This window comes from Anomaloglossus baeobatrachus, chromosome 9 (assembly GCF_048569485.1).
Source record: "Anomaloglossus baeobatrachus isolate aAnoBae1 chromosome 9, aAnoBae1.hap1, whole genome shotgun sequence".
NCBI classification, from domain to species: domain Eukaryota; kingdom Metazoa; phylum Chordata; class Amphibia; order Anura; family Aromobatidae; genus Anomaloglossus; species Anomaloglossus baeobatrachus.
This window is the reverse complement of record NC_134361.1, coordinates 29,184,445-29,202,801: the sequence shown is the minus strand read 5'-3', so window position 1 is coordinate 29,202,801 and position 18,357 is coordinate 29,184,445.

The following is an 18,357-nucleotide window of genomic DNA, read 5'->3' as shown; positions in this document are numbered from 1 at the left end:
TAGCTGGCACTACAAGAACAGTCTAACCAGCATACATAGGAGGAGAGTGAATATGATTGGTTCTCCCAAAGCATGTGACTAAAGAAGTTTAATAGCCAGACCAGTCAACGCACTCTTCCGGCAGATCACATACATCAGAGAAGTTAGATGGCAGAGTGGAAGAATCTGTAGTTTCCATAGATCCTGACGCCACCATGACAGTGATGCTTAATAAACCTCATTGTGACAATTGTATTTTGTATTGTGCTTCTTTGAATTATGAAATTGGTACGTCCTTAGCATCCGTTAGTTCGGCTCCATTTCAGAAAGCTGTGTCTCTTGTTAAATGTTTGAACCATGGTTGATGGCAATAGTCAATAGTCAGTTGGCTTTTCATTTAATTCCTGAATCACCCTACTGGTTTAAGTTAACGGCTCCTTTTCTTTTGATGAATGCTTACCTATGGGTCACTCAATATCATTTTTTATTTTGAGTCATTTTCACTGTTTGAGGAATGGTTGGTTTCTTTTCAGTCTGCTCATGGAGCTGTTACACATTATTTTTATGATTTTTTTTTTTATTTGTCGCTTCTGCTGATTCCTCACTTTAAGCGTCTTGAATTTGATAATGTTTTTCTAGCTTTATATTATTTTAATCTCTGAATTTTTTTTGCAATCTTAAGTATTTAGGTCTAGTTATTGGTACTCTTATGTGAGTTTTGTCTTCTGTTAAATAGAGTTCTGTGAATTTCTTCATTGATCACATATTTGTGGAATAGGCATAAGGCAACGGCCAAGGAGATTCACTTGCGCTATTTTTTGGGCTTTTTCCTTTAAAATTATGCCTATTGGTAAAATATTTTGTAAGAGACTATTTTTGAAGGTTGCGGGTATGAGGAATCTTTATTTCTTAATTTGATTATGTATAGAACAGAAGATAAATTTGTTAGTTGGGTTACATTTCTTTCAACATAAAAATGGCAGGTCTTTCTGGAAGGAGGATTTAAGTTTTGCTGAGAAATTTAGACTTTATACTGATGCTGCTGGTTCTTGTGGTTTTGGCACCTTTCGCTGATGTTATCCGGCTAGACATGAGTCTTGGGTTACGAACAAAGTTAGACTTTGATTTTGCTGGAATTATTTCCGGTGTTTTTTGGTTTTGTGGGGTAGCTGTTACTCAACGATAATAAGTATGTGACGTTCTCAGTCAGTGGTTTATCTTCTAAATACCTATTAGTGACTGAGTTATTTGGACACTTAGTGTTGCTTTCCAATAATTATTTATCATCATAATTATTAATAACTAATCTTTATAATAATTTCCAATTATTATATTGCCACTAGAGATGAGTGAATAAATTCAAGTACAATAAAGTTCCACTAAAATTTTACGAATATCTCCATTCACCAAAATTCTGATTTTTGTTTTTTTTATTTATTTATTTATTTTTTTAAAATTCACCTAATTTAGATTTAGCTAAGTGCGACCTGCAGGCCGCTAACACTCTGACCCGTAAATTATCATCAAAATGCTAAAAAGTCAATTTAAAAGAAACCTTATACAGTCATGGGGCTCCCGCAACAGAGAGTGAACTTTCCCTTTCTCGGGGTCAGAAGGTTGCTCCATGTGATTACACCCACGCTTGCACTAGTTGGAGCTGCTTTGCTTTCCTGTTAGCCGCGCAGACTTCCTTTGCGCTAGTGCTGTCTTAACCATGGCTGTTAACCTGTTCTTCTATCTCCTAAGTCTTTTCATCCTTAGCTGTTTTGTTTTATCCACTCCCCTCTGGTAAAAACACTCACATTCTAGCTTGAGCAATTGCCAGTGATAGCCTGCTATACCTTGATATCAGAGTGGAGATGGGAGTCATGAAAAGAAATGTCCCTTTGGACTTATTCCTGAAGAAAGCTGCCTGGAAATTTCTTTAACCCTTGAATGTCTTTTTACCTTTGAGTCCTTATCATAGAGCGGGACTAGTGTTCCTGTTTGCCAGCGCACTAGTCAGGGCCGAGCTTAGGGTAAAACAGGGTTGGGAATGTGTTCACTGTACAGGGTGAAAGACTCCATATAGGGAAGTTAGGGAGCTTAGGATTGTCTAGGGTTGACTAGGGTCTCAAGGTTGCCCTTCCTGTCTATCCCCAACAGCAGTATTTCCTTTCCCTTCTGCCTCACCATGCGCCATTTGGCTCCTTTGAAGAGCTTGACAAATACTCACCTTACATCTCCCTTCTCCTGACCTCACCACTTCTCACCATATCTTCAAATTTCACATTGTATCAGAACTTCTAGATTTGAGTAGGCTCTTTAAGGATTAAGTGTAATTGTAAATGACCTTCCATGCACTTGTGCAGAACCCTCCCGGTCTCAAGAAAACTCAGAAGTCCCTGCCCAGTCAGAGAGGCCCTAGGATTTCAGCACAAGCAGCAGTGAACAGAAGATGAGGTCCAGACTGGATGGTGGACAGTGAGAGGCGAAAGGGCGTGCGGTGTGTTTAAAGTTCTCTACTATTTTTTACATATTACGTTTAGTCTGCACTGTGGTCTGGGAAGACTCCAGAGCATAGTAAGTAACTTGTCCGCAAATTGAATTTCCAGGTAAAAATCCTTGCGAAGGGTCAAATTTGAATGTTGCCTGATCTGCTCATCTCTAATTGCCAACTATCTCCCATTTTTCAGTTTCAGAAGCTTTGGGATTTAGCACTAGGGGCCAAGTTTGAAAGGTAAGTTTTTAGATCATCTCTCGGGCATCAGTTTTTAATAGAATACAGTATGTGCAGTATCTTCTTCCACTAAGGCAATTTATATTACTGCTTGGTTGAAATGGTTTTTCTTTGTAGTAGGCAGGAGCTGGTCACCCCTTGCTTGTTCTGAGCAGTATTATTTGGTAAGTGTGTCTTTAGTTTTGGAGTTATTTCTTATCAAGCATTTATTGAAGGGTAACAAATATGGGAGTCACATGCCAGATGGGAGATTGCCATTCTCACTTATCTTATTGTGATTTGTCAAGAAACATATTCTGTTTGCCATACGTCCTGTCTGGAAGCTTTGAGGTTCAATCCTAGTTAGCCTTTCCTCCTGCCCTGGGTGGGAGCATTCGCTATTTAAACCTATGAGATTCAGTTCTAACCGCCAGCTATAGTCTTAATAGCTCTCAGCTTTTGTGCCGTAATGGATATTACTGATTTTGGCTTTGGCTTGTTTACTGCTGATTTTCTCCTAGCCATACCTCCTCCTGGTTCTGACCTAGCTACCTAACCATTCTTCTTGGCAACTTGCACCACTAAACGGCCAAGTGGATCCCTGTGGACGTCCAGATCCTTGTAGAGGGATTTTAAGAGGGAAGGACAGGGGCAACTTCTGGGATCTAGTAAACAAAGTTCCTTTCGCCAAGCCTGTTTGTAGTGGCCATTTTTAGATCTATATTGTGACCATGAGTGTGATAATATGCTAAGTATTGAACAGTTAGACCAGTGCGGTATTTTCCCTTATTAATATACCAAGACTTGTCTTCGCTGACGCGGAATCAATTTACAATTATTCTAGCTAAATGATTATTAAATTTGGGCTTGGCATTGTTGAGTTTTCGATCTCATTCTTTTAAAATTTGGGCTGCTACATGTGAGGGTGAGTCTAAGCACTTCCCCGGTGATGCGGCTGGTTAGGCGTCGGCTCATTATTATAAGAGCCACAGAAGACCTGATTTGCCTGTTTGCTAACCTTTTGAGGGTTTTCTTTTTAGTTTTTATGGGTTGGATCATTGGCCATTCTCACATTCATTACCGGGAAAGGATATGCAAGAAATGTCGTAGGGTGACAAATTATCTTGGTCTACAAATCAAGTCAAAATCTTTTGGATGATTATGTGAGGTCAGTGGTGGAAAGAATTGATGGTTCATTTCTGGAAATACCTTTATTGTATCTTACTTTTGATCTTAATGTGAAGCAATCGTTGGTGCTGCTAACATGGTAGATGTTGTCTGGCACCCACATTGATTTTCTCTAGACTGAGGTGTGACGGGGGTATGCGACAGAGCAGGCAGGGACACCAGGCCGATGAACAATCCAACAAGTTTTATTCAGGCAGGGAGCATAAAACATCCAATATCCAAATGGTTCTTTAGAGTCCACAATGAGTACACACAAAGAAAACAGATCTGGAGGCGGACTCAGCAATCAAATGCCAAGGAAAATGCAACAACAGTCTTTAGATGAGTTCCTTAAATCCGGTAGCATGGCTGAGACAACACAATCCCACAAAGCAGCTGATCTTCAATGTACCATAGTCCATACACAGTCACCAGGACCTGGCCTCAGCAACAGATCCTGTCCCTGCACCCAACAAAGCATCAACTAACTCAAAACATGTATCTGAATCTCCCACCTATCCTTAGATCAACCCCTTGGATGGGCAGAAATGCTCAGACCCACCCCTTTAACATTTGCTACTTGTAGCTCCTAGTTAGAAAGAAATTTCTAGAACACGGTCTCCAGAGATTGTGTATTAGGGAAGCCCCCTGCAGAGGAGAGCAATATACATGCAACCCCCCACCAGATCAAGGACAATAGTTACTGCTGAAGCCTGATTACAATATGGTACAGGTTGGGGCGGGTATAATGTTACATGACACGGTACAAATTTCAAATATTCGGGTTCGGGGTAGAATTCAAAGTAAAGTTTTAGAACGTTAAAAAAGTTTGCCACATGGATTTGGAGGAAGGAGCGCCTGGCTTTTATTTTGGGGACACTAAAGATTTATCTGACAAAGGCTTGGTTATTTTTAATTACACATGATGTTTGAACTTGTTTTGTGTGGGATAGGGTCATTGCCTCCGGACTAGTTGGCATGTGCTGGTGGGTGGTCATTTGCCTTGTGTGAATGAAGAGTTGATGAGTTAATCAGATGATTGATATTAGACCTTTGACTGAATCTTTTTGAGTTTTCGTCAGTACATCTTTTGGTAAATTTCTCATGAAGATATTTATTAAAGGTGTGACTTTGGTAACAAAACCTTTTAGTTAAGAAGATGACAATGGCCAATTTCTCAAACCCTACAATTGTGTCCTCATGTGTTTCTTTTAGGTATTTAATATTGAAGGAAATCTGTCATCCAGGAAGTGGATGTTCGCCGCCCACAGCCAGGTCGTATGGAAGGTAAGTACGTGTGACGGGGGTTACTCGTTTGAGCGACACAGGCAACAAATTGCACGAGCCGCACAAACGATGGGGGCGTGTGCAATCGCAAATGCGATCGCACAACAAATTGTAACGTGTAAAGCAGCCTTTAGTTTACTGGGTGCAGTGGTTCTGAAACAATCAGACGTTTTAGATTTAGCATGCAACAGAACTGAGAAAGCTTATTTCACCCACATTAGGCTCTCTATGTACAATGTATATAGACAGTGAGGTGATAATCACAGCATGGAGCTTGTCAGACTATCAGGCACAAGGTGATGTACTCCAAGCAATGAGAACCTCCAAGTGCTAAAACAATCTTTGTAAGTAAAAAGCAGCACAAAGCGTGATAAGAGACTCATCCCTAAATTCTGTGTTTTAGCACCTGCAGCATTCTTTCTTCAGTTAATATAGCAAACACCTGCTGACAGAGTCCCTTTAAATGTTTATATAAGTATCCAACGAAGAAGAAGTCGGGTTAAATGCCACGCTACACCACAGGATCCACTTGTTGATGTAATCCCTTTATTGTTTAAACAGGTCTACGCGTTTCAGAGATATATCCATATATATCTCTGAAACGCGTAGACCTGTTTAACAATAAAGGGATTGCATCAAGTGGATCCTGTGGCGTAGCGCGGCATTTAACCCAACTTCTTCTTCCTTGGATACTTATGTGTACATCTCGGGGCTGCGGCTGATCACCACCATTACAAGTGCATCAAGGTGTTGTGACTTTCACAACCCATGCAATGCAAATGCATGTGTTACTTTGCAGGATCCTGTCACTGGATGTTTAGGGGCGGGCATTGGAGTCACGTGATCGGGAGTGAGGGGAACTAAACGTGCCAGACTGGGAGCCGGCTTCTTACAACTGCGGAGGTTCGTAACCAAGGTAAACATCGGGTATACTTGCTTGGATACCCGATATTTACTTTGGTTACGAGCGTCTGCAGCTGCTAGGAGCCGGGCTCCCTGCACACGTAACCAACGTAACCAACGTAAACATCGGGTAACTAAGACCGCGGTTACCCGATGTTTACCTTGGTTACGAGTGTCCGCATCTCAGGTGGAGGAGAGGGCGGGGGAGAGACAGAGAGAGAGGGAGGAGAGAGAGGGAGGAGAGAGAGGGAGGAGAGAGAGGGGGAGAGAGGGAGGAGATAGAGGGAGGAGAGAGAGGGAGGAGAGAGAGGGAGGAGAGAGAGGTAGGAGAGAGAGGGGGAGAGAGACAGAGAGGGAGGAGAGAGAGAGGGGAGAGAGAGGGAGGAGAGAGAGGGAGGAGAGAGAGGGGGAGAGAGAGGGAGGAGAGAGAGGGAGGAGAGAGAGGGGGAGAGAGACAGAGAGGGAGGAGAGAGAGGGACTGATTATGAGGCTGGTTTCTGGGCATGCTCAGTAGAGCATGCAGGATCCTGCCTATCAGCATGCCAGCGTTCACATGCGTTTGCGTGCTGTTTAATTTGTAGTATTTGGACGCAGCTCAAAAACGCTACATGTAGCGATTTTGAAAGATGTTAAAAAACTGCAACTCGCTGGATCCTCACTATAACGCACGCAAACGCAGGTGAACGCATGTTAACGCGAGTCCATTGCAAATGCATTGAAATGAAAACGCATTTGCACTGGATCTGTTTTTGCGTTAAAAAAACGTTCAGGACGCATGTTAAAAAGACGTAGTGTGAAAACAGCCTTATTTTGTGAGCTACTTCATGTTCATGTACTCTCAAGAAAATATTCTTCCAGCATCAGTACTGTTTAGCTCTATGAAACACAGTAAGCAGCCAGGAGATGTAGAAAGCATGGATCTGCCATGGCAATGACAGCGGCAGAAGCCGCATGGTGGAGAATTGCATGAGGTAGTTAAGTAAAAGGCAGAAAAGGCCTATCATCAGCAGTATGGACACCAGCAGTATGGTCTAATAATATAAAGCACGTTGGGCAGCCAGGAGATGTGTAGCTGGAGTGGCTCTGTATTGGCACTGGCAGTAGAAGTTGCACGGTAGAGAATTAGGATAGGAAAGTAGGGTGAGCAATGCCAGCCCAGACCGCAGCCGCACTACAGTATAAATTAAATGGTGGACAGTGAATAGAGGCCAGTGGGGCAAAGCAGCAACGCAAAGACACCTAAAGGAAAGAAGGGTTTAACATCAAAACAGTTTGCAAGAATATTAAACACAACCACAAGTAAGCCAAGATAATTCCACCTCTCCAAACCAGAATAGACAAGCTATAGCTGGCACTACAAGAACAGTCTAACCAGCATACATAGGAGGAGAGTGAATATGATTGGTTCTCCCAAAGCATGTGACTAAAGAAGATTAATAGCCAGACCAGCAGTAAGTCAACGCACTCTTCCGGCAGATCACATACATCAGAGAAGTTAGATGGCAGAGTGGAAGAATCTGTAGTTTCCATAGATCCTGACGCCACCATGACAGTGATGCTTAATAAACCTCATTGTGACAATTGTATTCTGTACTGTGCTTCTTTGAATTATGAAATTGGTACGTCCTTAGCATCCGTTAGTTCGGCTACATTTCAGAAAGCTGTGTCTCTTGTTAAATGTTTGAACCATGGTTGATGGCAATAGTCAATAGTCAGTTGGCTTTTCATTTAATTACTGAATCACCCTACTGGTTTAAGTTAACGGCTCCTTTTCTTTTGATGAATGCTTACCTATGGGTCACTCAATATCATTTTTTATTTTGAGTCATTTTCACTGTTTGAGGAATGGTTGGTTTCTTTTCAGTCTGCTCATGAAGCTGTTACACATTATTTTTATGATTTTTTTTTTTATTTGTCGCTTCTGCTGATTCCTCACTTTAAGCGTCTTGAATTTGGTAATGTTTTTCTAGCTTTATATTATTTTAATCTCTGAATTTTTTTTGCAATCTTAAGTATTTAGGTCTAGTTATTGGTACTCTTATGTGAGTTTTGTCTTCTGTTAAATACAGTTCTGTGAATTTCTTCATTGATCACATATTTGTGGAATAGGCATAAGGCAACGGCCAAGGAGATTCACTTGCGCTATTTTTTGGGCTTTTTCCTTTAAAATTATGCCTATTGGTAAAATATTTTGTAAGAGACTATTTTTGAAGGTTGCGGGTATGAGGAATCTTTATTTCTTAATTTGATTATGTATAGAACAGAAGATAAATTTGTTAGTTGGGTTACATTTCTTTCAACATAAAAATGGCAGGTCTTTCTGGAAGGAGGATTTAAGTTTTGCTGAGAAATTTAGACTTTATACTGATGCTGCTGGTTCTTGTGGTTTTGGCACCTTTCGCTGGTGTTATCCGGCTAGACATGAGTCTTGGGTTACGAACAAAGTTAGACTTTGATTTTGCTGGAATTATTTCCGGTGTTTTTTGGTTTTGTGGGGTAGCTGTTACTCAACGATAATAAGTATGTGACGTTCTCAGTCAGTGGTTTATCTTCTAAATACCTATTAGTGACTGAGTTATTTGGACACTTAGTGTTGCTTTCCAATAATTATTTATCATCATAATTATTAATAACTAATCTTTATAATAATTTCCAATTATTATATTGCCACTAGAGATGAGTGAATAAATTCAAGTACAATAAAGTTCCACTAAAATTTTACGAATATCTCCTTTCACCAAAATTCTGATTTTTGTTTTTTTTTATTTATTTATTTATTTTTTAAAATTCACCTAATTTAGATTTAGCTAAGTGCGACCTGCAGGCCGCTAACACTCTGACCCGTAAATTATCATCAAAATGCTAAAAAGTAAATTTAAAAGAAACCTTATACAGTCATGGGGCTCCCGCAACAGAGAGTGAACTTTCCCTTTCTCGGGGTCAGAAGGTTGCTCCATGTGATTACACCCACGCTTGCACTAGTTGGAGCTGCTTTGCTTTCCTGTTAGCCGCGCAGACTTCCTTTGCGCTAGTGCTGTCTTAACCATGGCTGTTAACCTGTTCTTCTATCTCCTAAGTCTTTTCATCCTTAGCTGTTTTGTTTTATCCACTCCCCTCTGGTAAAAACACTCACATTCTAGCTTGAGCAATTGCCAGTGATAGCCTGCTATACCTTGATATCAGAGTGGAGATGGGAGTCATGAAAAGAAATGTCCCTTTGGACTTATTCCTGAAGAAAGCTGCCTGGAAATTTCTTTAACCCTTGAATGTCTTTTTACCTTTGAGTCCTTATCATAGAGCGGGACTAGTGTTCCTGTTTGCCAGCGCACTAGTCAGGGCCGAGCCAACAGGGTTGGGAATGTGATCACTGTACAGGGTGAAAGAATCCATATAGGGAAGTTAGGGAGCTTAGGATTGTCTAGGGTTGACTAGGGTCTCAAGGTTGCCCTTCCTGTCTATCCCCAACAGCAGTATTTCCTTTCCCTTCTGCCTCACCATGCGCCATTTGGCTCCTTTGAAGAGCTTGACAAATACTCACCTTACATCTCCCTTCTCCTGACCTCACCACTTCTCACCATATCTTCAAATTTCACATTGTATCAGAACTTCTAGATTTGAGTAGGCTCTTTAAGGATTAAGTGTAATTGTAAATGACCTTCCATGCACTTGTGCAGAACCCTCCCGGTCTCAAGAAAACTCAGAAGTCCCTGCCCAGTCAGAGAGGCCCTAGGATTTCAGCACAAGCAGCAGTGAACAGAAGATGAGGTCCAGACTGGATGGTGGACAGTGAGAGGCGAAAGGGCGTGCGGTGTGTTTAAAGTTCTCTACTATTTTTTACATATTACGTTTAGTCTGCACTGTGGTCTGGGAAGACTCCAGAGCATAGTAAGTAACTTCTCCGCAAATTGAATTTCCAGGTAAAAATCCTTGCGAAGGGTCAAATTTGAATGTTGCCTGATCTGCTCATCTCTAATTACCAACTCTCTCCCATTTTTCAGTTTCAGAAGCTTTGGGATTTAGCACTAGGGGCCAAGTTTGAAAGGTAAGTGATTAGATCATCTCTCGGGCATCAGTTTTTAATAGAATACAGTATGTGCAGTATCTTCTTCCACTAAGGCAATTTATATTACTGCTTGGTTGAAATGGTTTTTCTTTGTAGTAGGCAGGAGCTGGTCACCCCTTGCTTGTTCTGAGCAGTATTATTTGGTAAGTGTGTCTTTAGTTTTGAAGTTATTTCTTATCAAGCATTTATTGAAGGGTAACAAATATGGGAGTCACATGCCAGATGGGAGATTGCCATTCTCACTTATCTTATTGTGATTTGTCAAGAAACATATTCTGTTTGCCATACGTCCTGTCTGGAAGCTTTGAGGTTCAATCCTAGTTAGCCTTTCCTCCTGCCCTGGGTGTGAGCATTCGCTATTTAAACCTATGAGATCCAGTTCTAACCGCCAGCTATAGTCTTAATAGCTCTCAGCTTTTGTGCCGTAATGGATATTACTGATTTTGGCTTTGGCTTGTTTACTGCTGATTTTCTCCTAGCCATACCTCCTACTGGTTCTGACCTAGCTACCTAACCATTCTTCTTGGCAACTTGCACCACTAAACGGCCAAGTGGATCCCTGTGGACGTCCAGATCCTTGTAGAGGGATTTAAGAGGGAAGGACAGGGCAACTTCTGGGATCTAGTAAACAAAGTTCCATTCGCCAAGCCTGTTTGTAGTGGCCATTTTTAGATCTATATTGTGACCATGAGTGTGATAATATGCTAAGTATTGAACAGTTAGACCAGTGCGGGATTTTCCCTTATTAATATACCAAGACTTGTCTTCGCTGACGCGGAATCAATTTACCCTTATTCTAGCTAAATGATTATTAAATTTGGGCTTGGGCAGTTTTGTTTTCGATCTTATTCTTTTAGAATTTGGGCTGCTACATGGAGGGTGAGTCTAAGCACTTCCCCGGTGATGCGGCTGGTTAGGCGTCGGCTCATTATTAGAAGAGCCACAGAAGACCTGATTTGCCTGTTTGCTAACCTTTTGAGGGTTTTCTTTTTAGTTTTTATGGGGTTGGATCATTGGCCATTCTCACATTCATTACCGGGAAAGGATATGCAAGAAATGTCGTAGGGTGACAAATTATCTTGGTCTACAAATCAAGTCAAAATCTTTTGGATGATTATGTGAGGTCAGTGGTGGAAAGGATTGATGGTTCATTTCTGGAAATACCTTTATTGTATCTTACTTTTGATCTTAATGTGAAGCAATCGTTGGTGCTGCTAACATGGTAGATGTTGTCTGGCACCCACATTGATTTTCTCTAGACTGAGGTGTGACGGGGTATGCGACAGAGCAGGCAGGGACACCAGTCTGATGAACAATCTGTGTCGCCCTGGGCAAGCCAGGGGACACAGATAACAACACCACTACACCCCACACTCCAGGTAGGCACACCTGCTAACCAGAAATCCTTGTTGCCTCCCTCCAGGAGTCTGTGATGCACACCAGGGGGTGGGCCAGGCGGTTGGCTCCGCCCACCAAGGAGCTCACCACTCTGGAGGCAGGAAGTTATCAGGCAGAAAGCTCAGGGACATGAAGGAGTGAACAGCAGATTAGCCCAGGCAGGGCTAGAGTGCAGAGGAGCTCAGGAGATTAGCCCAGGGAGGGCAAGAGTGAAGACAGAGTTGAGTCCAGGAGGAGGAAGTGGAAGGAGTAACAACAGAGATAGCCCCGGGCAGGGGAAGAGTGAAGTCTAGCTGAGGGCTAGAGTAAACAGAGAAGTGAAAGTGGTGAAAGTAGAGAAGTGTAAAGGAGAGAAGCCAGTAAAGTGACAGAAGGAAAGAAAGCCTGAGAGCCCAGCTTTGTGTAGGGCCAGAACAGCAAGGTCAGCAGACAGCGGTGAAGATCTGCAGTGGGACTGTCTGGAGGTTGCTGGAAGGGCCGCGGAGGCTGTGTGTATCCAGGGCCTGGAGCAGTATACAAAGGGCAGTCAGTACCAGAGCAGGGGCTTTCGGATCCCAGCAAGGCTTGGAGTCGCTGTAAATTGCTAAATACGTTAGTGAAGGGGACGTAGATCTCCCAACAAGCAAGTCCTGATTGACGGCAAAGGTCCAACCACAACGGGGAAACACCGCCACTGCCAAGGCACCAGTTTCCCAGGGCCGGCGCCTGCGGGCAAAGTGTAGAGCTCCTCCGGCCCAGATTGCAGCCGGGGAGCGGGTAACCGGAGGGAATCCACCGATACCACAAGACATTTCAAAGGTGCAGGGAAGAGACCGTCACCGCTAACTGCAGGGAACCGCAGCACCGTGAACCGTCCGAGGGACCCGTCCAACCAGCCGTTTGTTTACCGAGAACTGTGTCGTGTTTACTGGCTGAGTGAGTACCTCAGTGCCGCAAGGCACAGCGCTGCCCCTGCGCCCCTGCACCCCACTGGGCCCCGGGATCACCAACCCCTACCCACGGAGGGGCAACACAACACCTGGCTGCTCCCATCACCATCCCCGGGATCCCCATCCAAAGCAGCGGTGGTGCAATCACCACAACCGTGGGTGGCGTCACGAACTATAACCCCAACAAACACCCCCTTTTCACTCACGGGCGAGGAGCGTCGCTCGAGACACCCCGGGATCCGGCCCGCAGCTCGAGCCACCAGGAGCAACTGCCGGACCCGAGCAGAAGGGGTGAGCGCGGTGTGCTGACACCCTCCTCCCCGCCCGCGACAACTTGGCGTCACGAACAGGATCTTACCGCTCTGCCGTCTGGTAGAGGTGCGCCTTGTTACCGCCGGAGGTATCCGGCAGAAAAATTTCAGAAGTCGCCATCTTTGGCGCGAAAAGTTCCCGCTCGAGCGTCTTCTCGAGCAGTAGAGGCGCGAAGGCCAAAACCCCGCCCCGAGAGAGGAGGGGCCGGAAAGAGCTAAGGGGGACGAAATGGCGGCTGGCCGCATGTAAGCGCGGCTATGGAAGCAGGGATGCCAGGACCCTGCGGCCATTTACTGGTTCCTGGAAGAGGCCGCTGCTAAAGATGCTGAGTCCGACCAACAACACCGTGGTCCCCGCGCCCGGCATGGCGGCGTGGGTGGAAGTCCGGACCGTCCAGCTAAGCAGCCGTCTGCAGGTCCACAGGCAGCTCCTCCTGGAGGAGCGGGAGGCCGACATGGTGGAAGTGGTGGCTGCTATGTGGAGATGCGAGGTGGAGGAAGATTTGGAGGAACGGGTAAGAGACCCACGTCCCTGTATTCCCGAGGGATCGGCCGCTGCGGCTGAGGGGCCCGACCTACACCCGTTCACCCTGCTGCCTCTACCGCTACCCGCGTTAGCTGCTGCTGCCCCGCCACTAGGCCCGCTACCACCACCACCGGTAGCGGTACCCTGCCAATCCGCCCCGGCGGACCGACCTGCAGCAGAAGCTCATGACCACCCTGAACCGCTTCTATGGAAGAAGCCAAAGGCTGAGCCCGTCAGCAAAGATGCACCGGAGGCACGGCGGGGATGCAGCTGCCAGGAGGCAGAGCAGGCCATGTCACAGCGGGGTCCCTCATTACTGAAGGTGCCGGTCGTAGCCGACACGGAGGGACTCTGGCTGGGCCCGTCCCTCGCACACGCTGAACCGGAGCAAAAAGAAAGTGCTCCCGGCTGGGAGCGACGGCAACAGCAGCTGCGCAGGGAGATCGATGCCCGAGAGGGGTGTAGAGCGGATGTGCATGCCCGCATGAATATGGAAGAAGATCGCCTGCAGCGAGCTACCATTGGGGTCCAGAGCGGTGCACCATGTGAGGGTGGCACTAGAGCCCCACGAGTGAGAATGGACTGTTAAGCCGCAAAAGGCAGCGGAGCACCGTTGCACAGTCCCCGTTGGGACCACCATTGTGTTTGTTTGAAAGTTTGAAATGATGAAAATGAAAATGACCAAGTACTTCACCTGATTCACCGTGTGATTTGCAACCGGCTGGAGCCGGCACCGTTGTCCCCGTGGGGACCGTTAAAAGTTTAAAAATGCATGGGAACTAGCCATGGATAAGCCCGTGAACTCTGCAGGGCAACCACAAACGTTAGTGGCTTGTAAATATGTTGGGTATCGTTACCGTTTCCGCAAGGCCGCCTCCGGAGAGGCAGGTTGGAGGGAGGGCCCTGAGCAGAGCAGGCCAGGGCCCAGCCACCAAAGGGACCGGTGGCTACCCTCTGGAGGGAAGGACAGATCCCGCTCGGGTGACTTGTGCTGGACTGTGGGTCAAGGGGTGCTGCCTGGGTTTTAGGGGCAGCATCAGGGCCAGGTTGCTTGGGTGGGAGAGAGCGGAAACCGTGACCGTACACCGTTGAAACGTTAAAAGTAAAATGTGCCTCCCGTCTTGGGAAGAGTTGATTGAAAATGCTTATGTTATGTTTAACCTGTTATCCCCTTTTTACAGAAAAATAAAACCGGTGTAGGACGGCAGCCCGCGGACGGTCTGCATTTTGCTAAGGGGGAATGTGTCGCCCTGGGCAAGCCAGGGGACACAGATAACAACACCACTACACCCCACACTCCAGGTAGGCACACCTGCTAACCAGAAATCCTTGTTGCCTCCCTCCAGGAGTCTGTGATGCACACCAGGGGGTGGGCCAGGCGGTTGGCTCCGCCCACCAAGGAGCTCACCACTCTGGAGGCAGGAAGTTATCAGGCAGAAAGCTCAGGGACATGAAGGAGTGAACAGCAGATTAGCCCCGGCAGGGCTAGAGTGCAGAGGAGCTCAGGAGATTAGCCCAGGGAGGGCAAGAGTGAAGACAGAGTTGAGTCCAGGAGGAGGAAGTGGAAGGAGTAACAACAGAGATAGCCCCGGGCAGGGGAAGAGTGAAGTCTAGCTGAGGGCTAGAGTAAACAGAGAAGTGAAAGTGGTGAAAGTAGAGAAGTGTAAAGGAGAGAAGCCAGTAAAGTGACAGAAGGAAAGAAAGCCTGAGAGCCCAGCTTTGTGTAGGGCCAGAACAGCAAGGTCAGCAGACAGCGGTGAAGATCTGCAGTGGGACTGTCTGGAGGTTGCTGGAAGGGCCGCAGAGGCTGTGTGTATCCAGGGCCTGGAGCAGTATACAAAGGGCAGTCAGTACCAGAGCAGGGGCTTTCGGATCCCAGCAAGGCTTGGAGTCGCTGTAAATTGCTAAATCCGTTAGTGAAGGGGACGTAGATCTCCCAACAAGCAAGTCCTGATTGACGGCAAAGGTCCAACCACAACGGGGAAACACCGCCACCGCCAAGGCACCAGTTTCCCAGGGCCGGCGCCTGCGGGCAAAGTGTAGAGCTCCTCCGGCCCAGATTGCAGCCGGGGAGCGGGTAACCGGAGGGAATCCACCGATACCACAAGACATTTCAAAGGTGCAGGGAAGAGACCGTCACCGCTAACTGCAGGGAACCGCAGCACCGTGAACCGTCCGAGGGACCCGTCCAACCAGCCGTTTGTTTACCGAGAACTGTGTCGTGTTTACTGGCTGAGTGAGTACCTCAGTGCCGCAAGGCACAGCGCTGCCCCTGCGCCCCTGCACCCCACTGGGCCCCGGGATCACCAACCCCTACCCACGGAGGGGCAACACAACACCTGGCTGCTCCCATCACCATCCCCGGGATCCCCATCCAAAGCAGCGGTGGTGCAATCACCACAACCGTGGGTGGCGTCACGAACTATAACCCCAACAAACACCCCCTTTTCACTCACGGGCGAGGAGCGTCGCTCGAGACACCCCGGGATCCGGCCCGCAGCTCGAGCCACCAGGAGCAACTGCCGGACCCGAGCAGAAGGGGTGAGCGCGGTGTGCTGACACCCTCCTCCCCGCCCGCGACAAATCCAACAAGTCAGGCAGGGAGCATAAAACATCCAATATCCAAATGGTTCTTTAGAGTCCACAATGAGTACACACAAAGAAAACAGATCTGGAGGCGGACTCAGCAATCAAATGCCTAGGAAAATGCAACAACAGTCTTTAGATGAGTTCCTTAAATCCGGTAGCATGGCTGAGACAACACAATCCCACAAAGCAGCTGATCTTCAATGTCCCATAGTCTATACACAGTCACCAGGACCTGGCCTCAGCAACAGATCCTGTCCCTGCATCCAACAAAGCATCAACTAACTCAAAACATGTATCTGAATCTCCCACCTATCCTTAGATCAACCCCCTGGATGGGCAGAAATGCTCAGACCCACCCCTTTAACATTTGCTACTTGTAGCTCCTAGTTAGAAAGAAATTTCTAGACCACGGTCTCCAGAGATTGTGTATTAGGGAAGCCCCCTGCAGAGGAGAGCAATATGCATGCAACCCCCCACCAGATCAAGGACAATAGCTACTGCTGAAGCCTGATTACAATATGGTACAGGTTGGGGCGGGTATAATGTTACATGACACGGTACAAATTTCAAATATTCGGGTTCGGGTAGAATTCAAAGTAAAGTTTTAGAACGTTAAAAAAGTTTGCCACATGGATTTGGAGGATGGAGCGCCTGGACTGGGTTCAATCAATTAAGGGATAAATATATAGCAATGCACAAAATTTGCTTTTCCTTTTGACAATCCAACAAATACAGCAAGAATTTTTTCTTCCTCCAAAAATTATGAAGTAACTGTCTCAAAAGGATAAAAAGGAAAAAATGCAGATATTCTAACCGTCAAGGGGTTTGTATATATAACTCATACTGATACTCATAGTATTAACTCTCCAAAACCCCTTACTACATTCACTGCTACTATTTGGTAGTAGAGCCGACCATGGAGACAAAAAATTATTATTTCATCTTCATGTCCAGCTCCAAACCCCTACTGTTACGGTTGCTGCGAGCACTGGAGACTATGTCCAGATTTCTTGCTACTGCACATGTGCGAGCGCTGGAGACTAAGTCAAGATTTCTTGCTACTGCACATGTGCGAGCGCTGGAGACTAAGTCCAGATTTCTGGCTACTGCACATGTGCGAGCGCTGGAGACTAAGTCCAGATTTCTTGCTACTGCACATGTGCGAGCGCCGGAGACTAAGTCCAATCTTGGAGCCATTGCACATGTGCGGGTGACATCATCGCTGACACGAGGTCACATGTCTCTGACACCTTCTATGCCGATTGGTCGCTGGTCATGTGCTTGTGATGTCTTGCTCGGTGATAGGCCAGCATGACGTCACTCCTGTCGTTCTGGCAGCGGATTGGCTCTGGTGTCCTCCATCTTGGATGAGGCACAGAGTCTATATAAGACCCTGACACACGCCGCATGGTGCTCAGTCCTCTTGGTTCTTGCATAAGAGTAGACGCTCTGTGCGCGTTCCTCTAGGCATTCCTCTGTCTATGCTAGGTGAGCGCTACCGGCAGGGTAGCGTTCTTATACCTTACAGCTTCGGCTGCTGTCCGTATCCTTACCTCTTAGGGGAGCGGACATAGGCAGGTGCCTGAGGCACATGGTCTGGCTGGGCCTTGTGATTCTACTCGTAGGTGGACGTTGCCGCTAGGGTAACGTTCCTTATACTGCGTCTGGCAGTTGTTCGTATCCTCGCACACTAGGGGAGCGAACAGAGGTAGGAGCTTTGTGCGGCTTACGCTGCTGTTCGTCTCTTTTGCACCACTAGAAGAGCGGACCTAGGCAGGTGCCATATCTAGTGGTTCGTATCCTCGCACACTAGTGGAGCGAACGCAGGTAGGAGCTTTGTGCGGCTTACGCTGCTGTTCGTCTCTTTTGCACCACTAGAAGAGCGGACCTAGGTAGGTGCCATTTCGCACACATTGCCTTTGTCTCTGTGATTATTAACAGAGATCATTCCACACACCCTCCAAGTAAGGGAGGAATTGCTTTACTTACTTATTATATCCTTCTGTGAGTTAACAGAGGTATTGCACTCTGCCATAGTCTGCAGCAAAGTCTTTGCACGGTGGACCCTGACTGTCTGATACTCCTTTTAGGTTATTATCAGACAGCCCCCCGTAACACCTACCCAGGTATTGACCAATAGTTGTGACCCCTAACAATCAAATATCACCCCCAATATCATGGAGTGCACAGAGGGGTCACTCACTACAGAACAGTGACTTAAGATCAGCAAAAACACATCATCTGAACTGTTATTTTAGAAAATTTCCATAGCAAGAACAATCCAACACACATATGGCATAGATAATATAAATTATATAAGATAAGGAATCCAATATCTATAACTCATTCCTTAGTAGGAATTCTTGATAGATGAATTAGTTATCACATATCCACTGGAGATTATCCTGAAGAAAAGTACTTTATAAATGTCCTTCTTCCCAGAAGCAGTTGCTTTCAAAGGTGTGATATGTCCAAGGTTCCTTTTGGTAATGGTTAGACACACTGTG